Source organism: Grampus griseus (assembly GCF_964374135.1).
Source record: "Grampus griseus genome assembly, chromosome: 8".
NCBI lineage: Eukaryota > Metazoa > Chordata > Mammalia > Artiodactyla > Delphinidae > Grampus > Grampus griseus.
Genome location: NC_139002.1, coordinates 31,771,640 through 31,780,932, shown reverse-complemented (window position 1 = coordinate 31,780,932; position 9,293 = coordinate 31,771,640).

The following is a 9,293-nucleotide window of genomic DNA, read 5'->3' as shown; positions in this document are numbered from 1 at the left end:
GGGGAAGAGAAGGGTCGGTTGTTAGGTTTTTAACGGACGCAGGCCTCTCACTGCTGTGGCCTCTCCCGTTGAGGAGCACAGGCTCCGGACGCGCAGGCTCAGCGGCCATGGCTCACAGGCCCAGCCACTCCACGGCATGCGGGATCTTCCCGGACCGGGACACAAACCCGTGTCCCCTGCATCGGCAGGTGGACTCTCAACCACTGCGCCACCAGGGAAGCACTAATGGTATCTTTAAAATATATCCATCCTTCAGACTCTGATCTCTATTCATATTCCAAGTACTTTTACAGCATGGTCCTTTTTTGGGTTTTTTTGTGGTTTTTTTTGATTATAGAAAGTTTCTCTTACAGATTTTATCAGGCTTTGTGCAAAAACTGGAGGAGGAGTTGAAATAATTGAAAAAAAAATAAAGAAAATACAGGGCTTAAAAATTATATGAAATGGCATTATGAACTATGTTTACCTCTAGCCATCTTGGGAAATGCAGAAATGGCATATCAGATTTAGCAGAAACCAGCTCATGCTTTCACCTCTTGTCTCTATAGACTAGCAGGAGAAGCAGCTAGACATTCATAAAAAGAAGCTGGAAGGAGAAACCAAAGGTGCCATAGAGGGAGTAGAGTTATGCGAACTCTACTCTTGCAAAAGGGACATCCGATGTGAGATAACCAGCATGGTCTGAAACTGTGAGCCTTATGCACAATACTTAGGTGTTTATAGACAACTGGGAAAAAAAAAAAAGAAAGAAAGAAAACAAAAGAGAGTTCATAACCATTTGGCACTCTTCTCTCAGTCCTCAAATGTAGTATAAGCTTTAGATGAGCTCCTTTTGTTGTTAGCATACATAGGAGATGGAAAAAGAGAGAATGATAATGACCAAAACATAGGCCAATGTCAAGGCTAGCTAGCTTTTCTCGAGGTCATTTAGTGAGCTCCGACTGAGATCAACCTATTAGCTTAGAGCATCTTAAACTTCTCCCAAACAATATCAAGGAAAAGGAAAGTGAACACATATCTTTGGCAATTGGAGAGATGATGCCAGCACTGCAAGCAAAATTTTCTTTAAAATCCCCTGTTTTATCCTAAAAATTTGTATAAATGTTGCATTCTATTCATACTGTGGTCTTTTTATATAAAATATTTTAAGTTAAGACTATTTAGCAAAATCAGTCCTTCCAGAAATTGTGTTCCATTAGTCTATGATTTTGCAAAGTCCATAGCCCACTGCCAAGGCTGTCTCTGAGAGGGCCACACTATCTATCTGAGAAGAAGATGAAGAACAATTAGTTCAATTCCAAATGTTGCATCTGAAAATACTGTGACTTTCAGTTAAGTGTATTCGACCATTTAGCCAAATATTTTAATAACCTGTAGAAACCCAGGGAATATAATTTTAAACTTTGGCCTGCTTTGCTCTCGGTTGAGCAAACCGAGCTTTGCATGACTCCTTTCCGCCAGGAGATGCTTAGTTCTATCAGAGGCATTGCTCACTCTCAAAATTTGATCCAAATCTGGAGTTAGTGTTAAATGACACCATGTGTTTCCTCTGGTTAAATAAGGTCAATAAATCATGTTCCTTTTGTTTCAGAAAACTAAGATATTCAGTCTTCTCATGTTGAAAGAATACTAATTGTGAATTTAAGAAATTTGGAGGGGGAGTGGCAACTCTTAACACTGCATTTACCGTGCCCACTCATCTTGCCTTCAGAATTCTGGGGTATTTGAGGTGTTCTGGGGTATTTGAGAAGCAAATCTACTTTTCTTATGGCCTAAATTATGTCCAAAAATGTTTTGAGAAGTGACAGCATTGTTAAATAGGGATGCAACCTCCCAAGAAAAGGCAATATTATTTGAATATTTAAGTGAAAATTTAAAAATCATCTATAACTGAATGAATGTCAGAGATAAGGTTAAACATGAATTCCTTCCTTTGAAAAATGAAAACTCATACTTAGGCCTCTATGGTCATCAAAACTCCACCGTCCAATATTAATATCCCTGTAGTACCTAATACTGATTCTGCATGGAAATATGTGGAGAAGGAGGGGGCTGCCAAAGGTGAAAATCTCTTAATTGAATATAAATAATTTAACGGTTCCAGAATTCCCAGAGTAATTTATATCTACATAAGTGTGGGTTAAAGGTGGGGAGGAAAGAATGGTAGATGTAAAATGCAGTAATTTGCAGTTTTTTTGGCTCAAAATCTAGCCTGAGTGACTTCAGTGTATAAAAGATCAAATTAAGAAAGTGTTGTCCTCTTGTTTCCAATGCCTCATCCTTTATCTGGATTCATCTTCCGGTCTGACCTGTTCTCCACAGTCCTCCATAGGCCAAGGAGATAATCCACGTGATTGGGAAGCTTTCCTTCCTGACTACTAAAGGAACTTATTCATTCCACAACCAGGCTTCTAAGTGCCAGGGACTGTGCCAACACAGGAACAGTAGAATGTCTCTGGCCTAAGGTTTCCTAGCCTAGTGAGAGCGACAGATCAATAAATAAGTAAATTTAAAATGTGAGTTCTCTGCCTGAGGTAGAAATGTACAGGGTGCTCTGGGGACACAGAGGGGGCCACCAGACCTAATAGTAGGTGCCCAAGAAGGCAAATGCAGAGTAGATACAGAACCAAGACCCCAGGTTCTGAAATGCCCGGTGAACGTCCTGGTGAGACATTGATTTGGGATCAGAAGGGGCAGTGTGTGTGGCTTTGGCTATTGCCCCACTGTGGGCTTGCTCCACGCAGGGTGGGCTCTGCGTCATCCAGACAAGGTCACTTTCAACTGATGGGAAAAGTTTCAACTGATGGGCAAAGAGAGGTAGAGCATGGAGAGGAGCTTCCAGTTCAGGGAGAGGAAAACATTCTCCAAGGAAGCACCAGATTCCTGAAACGTGTCCAGCCCTTGTGGAAAAGATACAGTTTGGGCTGCGATTCAAGCAGACTTCTGAGGAGCTTCAAACGCTCGGACTTGGCAGTTCAACTCCAACAGCTCTCGCAAGCTCTTCCTATTCAACTGCCGCTTCTAAGGCAAAGTCATTGTTTACAGCCTGGCGGAGCTGGAATATTGTCGAAAAAACAAACTTGTCGTGACAGTTGGGGTTTATAACCACCCTCGGACTTAAGCTAGAGGCGAATTGGAGGGGCTTCCAGCACAGCGGCCTGACGGCTTTCTGCGGGCCCCACGTGTCTCCCCCTGGGTGAGGCTGAGGGGAACCGGGGTCTCAGATTTGTGAGCGACTCCTTTTCGGTGAACACCATTCTCACCTGCCACGTCCCTAAGGGCACCTGGAACTGCATTGCCGCCGTTTTCCACAGCATTTCCGCAGACCCCAGCCCTGCAGGTCCTGCACACCCCACCGCTCCTTCCACCGCCAGGCACAGGGTGGGCGGGGCATCCGGGCGGGGGCCGGACCCTAGGAAGCGGTGGGCGGGCCCGCGCACTAATACCTGCCTGCACCTGGGGCGGGGTCTGGGCTCAGCCTCGCGGGCCTGGGCGGTGCCACCAGCGCTGCAGGCAGTCAGGCGACCGCACATTCCGCTTGGGAATAGAGTGTCGTAGCGCTAGATAACGGACTCTGTGCTCCTACCGGACGGATACCTCGCTCAAGTGACAAGTCTCGAGACAAATTTCCTCATCCACAAAATGGGGTTAATGATCCTTACATTTTAGAGCTGTTTGAGGATTAAAAGAGAGATGTGTCTAATTACCTACGTGCCTAGCACTGGTAGGAACTCTTCAGAGTTAGTTTCTTTCCACATTCAGTAGTTCCCGAGGGGCTGTTAGTTTTCAGGCACTGGAGATGTAATGTAAAATAACCCTCAAGAAACCTGTTGGTCCGTGGAGAAGACAGACAAGTGAATGGGTAGTGGGGAGTGAAGCAACGGCAGGATTGCTGGGCGCTCCGGGAGCACCCGGGAGAGGCCCCTAAGCAAGTTTCAAGGTGTCAGGGCAGCCTTGCGACAGGGGAAAAAATATCAGAAGGCGCTGGCAGGGCAGAAGGGGCTGAGGAGGGAGAAGAGGCTGCAGTTAGAGAGATCAGAGATGGGATGAAAGCAAGGACAGAGGGAAGCCGACTGGAAAGGTGAAATTACAGGGCCGGACCATGGAAGAACTCGCAAATTATAAAACTTTAGTGACTGTAGATTTTTATCTTCAAGCAAAGGGAAACCATTGAAGGACTTGGATTTTAGAAAAATTCCTCTGAGTAGAGATCACATAGATGCAAGGTACACTTTTACTTCCAAGTTCCTCACCATTAGCAACATCATTTGAGGGTCAAATGAAGAATTCTTCTGGAGTCTAAAAAATACTATTTGGAATTTTTCAGGTTAGGTAATCCTGAGTTCTCAGAAACAACTAGAAGGATTTGTTCTTCCTCTACAAGTGGGATAGAGTTTGGTTTTAATATCCCCTCTACTAATCAGGCTTGGTTCCAAGGCAAATTTTATTGCTCCGTTGGAAAAAAAAAATTAAACTTTTGTATCTTCATTACTCAACTCCCTCTTGGTAAACTTGCTTTCTACCTCACCTCCAGGTGCCTGGATGCTGGGATCAAGAAGCTATGAGGCTTCTATGAGAGAAAAGTGTTATCAGGCTTGCATAAGACCAACCCCTCCCTAAAGATGTTCTGGAGACCAAGCCAAATAAGGTGGAGTTGGGCAGGGTGGAGGCTTCAGGCTCAGGCTTGCAGGCTGGCTTGGGGGATTAGAAGCCCTGAACAATTTAGAGGGGTTATTCCGCTCCCTTTGTTTCCTGTTAGGTGATATGTGAGTTGGTTATGTTTTTATTTCCATGATTTGCCCCTGAACATTGCTTTTGAAACGGCAGTTTGCAGGATTAGCTAATAACCATGCTGCTGTCCTTGTTTAAACCCACTGAACAGTGATTTAATGTCAGATTGCTCTGTGCAAGCTTCAGGTGCTCTCCACCTAGCCCTAGCGTTGCACGGGGAGGGTCACTGAGTGGGTCTGGGGAGGAGTTATTTGGCTTCTCCTGAGAGATCCTCCAAGTGGGGGAGTTGTGAGAGAGTGAGTCCTGTCAACATCAACTCTTTTTTTTTTTTTTTTTTCTAGTTGATTATATGGAACACAATGCAGATCTGGAATTTAGCTTTGAGCTGCTCCTAATTTGTTCTGCGATCTGGGATTATTTTATTTCTTCCATTCTCTGAGGCTTAGTTATGAGAGTTTGAGTAAGTGGTGGAAGTTTCCTTCTGGTCCTAGGAGGGTCTGAGTCTTCAGAGCAGTCAATGTCAAATCTCCGCGTTTAAAGGCATAACATGAAATTATAATCTAATGAACTCTTCTCAGACACTCCTCTGGGTCTACGTCTTTGTCTGCCAACCAGTCTTTGCCACTGAAAATTGATTTCTAAGTGAAACTGCAAATCTTGCCAAATATACAGGATTACATAAAGTTGATGAAAGTAATGTTAGAGATGGCAAAGCCTTTGACCAACAAAATTTAGCCAGGTCAGAGTACCTAAAAGCTGAAGGAAAAAATCAACAAGGTAAGTGCTTCAAAAGAGAATTAATTAGCCAAAGATTTAATAGAGCTCTTTGGGGAAAATTGGTGAAGCCCACTCACATTCTTATAAAAATGATCATTCTTTAAAAGTCAAACATGATTATGAAGGATATCAGAAAGTGATGCCAATAAAGTGGTAAATTCTTGATTTTTGGAATTATAAACTAAGATAAAATATATTTACTTTTATAATTTCATTATGTTTTTCAAAATAAAATGCAATCAAACTTTCTTTTTCTATGACATGAGTCCATTTTAGATGGCCATTTTTGGATGCCAATATCTCCTGTATTTATTAATTTTCCACTTCGTTTCCAAAGGATTTGAGATGTCTTGCATTCTGTGTTGAACATCAGTATATTCTAAATTCTTTGCCACCAAAGGGATCCATTTCCTAATGCCTCTCTTATGGTCTTCATTTTTTAAATATATTTTGCCTACTAATTGGTACTTTTAAAGTAATGGTTTTTCCTATGTTAAATGAAATTTCATGTACTTGCTTCTGATTAGCACCTCAGATAGTGGCTATAATCATAGCTAAAAGTCGAGGTGTCCCTCTGACCCCCAGTCATACTCAGTGTTGGACACCATGGGCTTAGGGAAGGAGGGCTTCCAGGGCTTGGTCAAGACATAGGATCCAAGCCATGGAGAAGGGGGAGGGTAAGACAAGAAACTCAGATGATAATATGGTCACTCAGCTGTGACTGGCCTATCGAGCAATAGGTCTGACTAAGTCTTTCCAAGTCTGGGGCGTAGAAGACAGTGAGTGAAGGACATTCTTAATTTATGCCCAGCCTGCATCAGTACTGGTTTGGGAGACAGTTCAGGTCTGAGTGCCAGTGAGGTGAATAGAGAGCACGAGTAGATGGGGAATTTAAGATGAGGACTAAACGACAAGTGTTTATGTTTTGTCTTCCGTAGCATACTCAGGGGAAGCTCAATTTATTCCAGGCAAAGTTCTTCTTTCATCTTTCTTTTCTGTCTAGATCTGCTTTCTCCTGTCCTATATCAGTGACTTGGGGAGGTATCCTGCATGGTAGTGATGAAACCAGCTTTGTTAGTACAGTTAGCAGAAGTGTAAAGTCCTTTCCAACCCTACTGTTCTGTGTTTAAGTGCCACAGGTAAGGAGAAAATCGTGACTATAGCTTTAAAATGTCTGAAAATAATTATAAATAGTAATATTGACACAAGAACACTTAGGGAATAGAAAAAAGAAAAAAAATCACCTAATAACTTCACATCCTTAAACCACAATCGATATTATCATTCTGGTGTGTTATCTTATTTTTTTTATTTGTATGGTTTTTGCTTTATTATGTATTTTTGTTATCATTTTCTCACTTACTCTTATATCAAAAATATGTTTCCATGTTGTGATTTGGTCTTGATAACCATCCATTTCAGAGGGCACACAACAGTCTAGTGAGTGAATGAAGCATAGTTTTCTTACTTTATTATTGGACATTCATGTGGCTTTAAACTTTTTGTTTTTGTCTTTTTAAAATATTGGTTTTATGAACTTTTAGAGCATATTGTTTCTTGTAGACTTAAAATGAGTGGGAAAAAAATAGTTTCATTAATTCACTCAACAAATACTAACTGAATAAGACACCATATTAGGTACTGAGAATAAAGACTTCAAGGAAAGACCCAGTTATTCTTCAGTCGTAGTACAAGTTGTTGGCAGATCAGTTTTAAACTTACCCTGATTAACCAAAGACAGTGCCAAATCCACACTTCTGAAAGCCAGCAGTCAGGTCTAGGCTCCCTCCAGTAATCAAATTTTCACAGCTAAAGGTCAGCCAATCCCTATGCTCCACATCTGAAAGTCTGCCAGTCGCTGAAGTTCACGCTTCCCAAAACTTTATATAAGATTAACTCTAAAAAATTTTGAAATGGTAACTATGTGAGATGAAGGTTATATTACTTGCTTGATTGTGGTGATGCTTTCACAATGTATCTGTATATCAAAATATCAAGCTGTACACCTTTTTATAAAAAATAAATTTATTTACTTCTTTGTTTGTTTATTTTTGGCTGTGCTGGGTCTTCGTTGCTGCAGGCGGGCTTTCTCTAGTCGCGGCAAGCGGGGGCCACTCTTCATTGCGGTGCGCAGGTTTCTCATTGTGGTGGCTTCTTGTTGTGGAGCACGGGCTCTAGGTGTGTGAGCTTCAGTAGCTGTGGCACACAGGCTCAGTAGTTGTGGCTCACAGGCTCTAGAGTGCAGGCTCAGTAGTTGTGGTACATGGGTTTAGTTGCTCCATGGCATGTGGGATCTTCACAGACCAGGGATCGAACCCATGTCCCCTGCATTGGCAGGTGGATTCTAAACCACTGTGCCACCAGGGAAGTCCCTGTACACCTTAAATATATGTAATTTTTACTTGTCAATCAGACCTCAATAAAGCAAAAAAAAAGAAAAAATGATTAACTCTAGCTTTCTGCTTTGTTTAGAGAGACACTGTACAGCTCTCTCTTGCTTAGCAAGCCATAAATTAAGCTTTTTGCTTTGATGGCTTCTTCCTTTCAATAGCAATATCAAGCATAAAACTAAAACTATTCCTTTCCTTTAAAGACATTATGACTTAGGGATAACTCACCTACACACAAAAAACTATTATAACTTGGTATGCCACAAGAGAAATACTAACAAAGAACAACATGCACTCAGAGGAGAGTCCTTCCTACTAGGAAGTTCAGAGAAAGCGTCACAGAATAGCCCTAGAAGGAGGTATATCTAGAGTTGCTCGTACCTAGGAATGAAAATATCACAGTAACAATCACAAACTAGGTTTTTCTGTTTTCATATTGTATTAGTCTGCTCAGGCTGCCATAACAAAATGCCATGAAGTAGGTGGCTTAAACAACAGAAATTTATTTTCTCACAGTTCTGGAGGCTGGAAGTCTGAGATCAGGATGCCAACATGGTCGGTTTCTGGTGAGAGCTCTGTTCCTGGCTCCCAGATAGCTCTTTTTGCTGTGTCCTCACATGGCGGAAAGAGCATACTCTCTCGTGTCTCTTATAAAGTTACTAATCGTATTGGATGAGGTCCCTACCCTTAAAACCTCACTTAACCTGAATTACTTCCTTGTGGTTCCTATCTCCAAATACAGTCACATTGCAGTGGTTAGTGTTTGAACATATGAATTTGGGGAAGGACACAATTCAGTCCATAGCACATATGAATTTCAGAATGTCACTCAAATTACAAGATGCTTATAAATTATAGACTTGACAAAACTTAGCAAGAGATTTGAAATAGATTTAGGAGAGAAGAAGAGAGAGAAGTTTGAGGGTAGGGTGTTTTACAGATTCCTAGATTTGATGACTGGAAGTAGATTAGTGAGTGCAGAAGAAGAAACAAGTTTGAAAAAAAGATAAATAGTGGAACATGTGGCTGCTCTACCTTTGGAAATTCAGATAGGCACTGACCTTGGAACAACATCTGCTGCAGTGGCCAGCCTCCTAGATGGCCCACAACAATTCTCACCTCCAGTATTCATGCCCTATATAGTTCCTTCCCACACTGACCTATGTAACCAACAGGATATAGCAGAAATGGTGGTGTGTGTCTTCCAAAGCCAGGTGTTAAAAGATACTGTGGCTTTTGCTTTGCTGCTTCTTGGACCACTCAATTTGCGGAGAGCCAGCTGCCATGCTGTGAGGACACACAGGCAGTTTTTTGAAGAGCTCTACATGGCAAGGGACTGAGGCCACCTGCCAGCAATCAGCACCAACCTGGCGGCATGTGAGAGAGACACCTAAG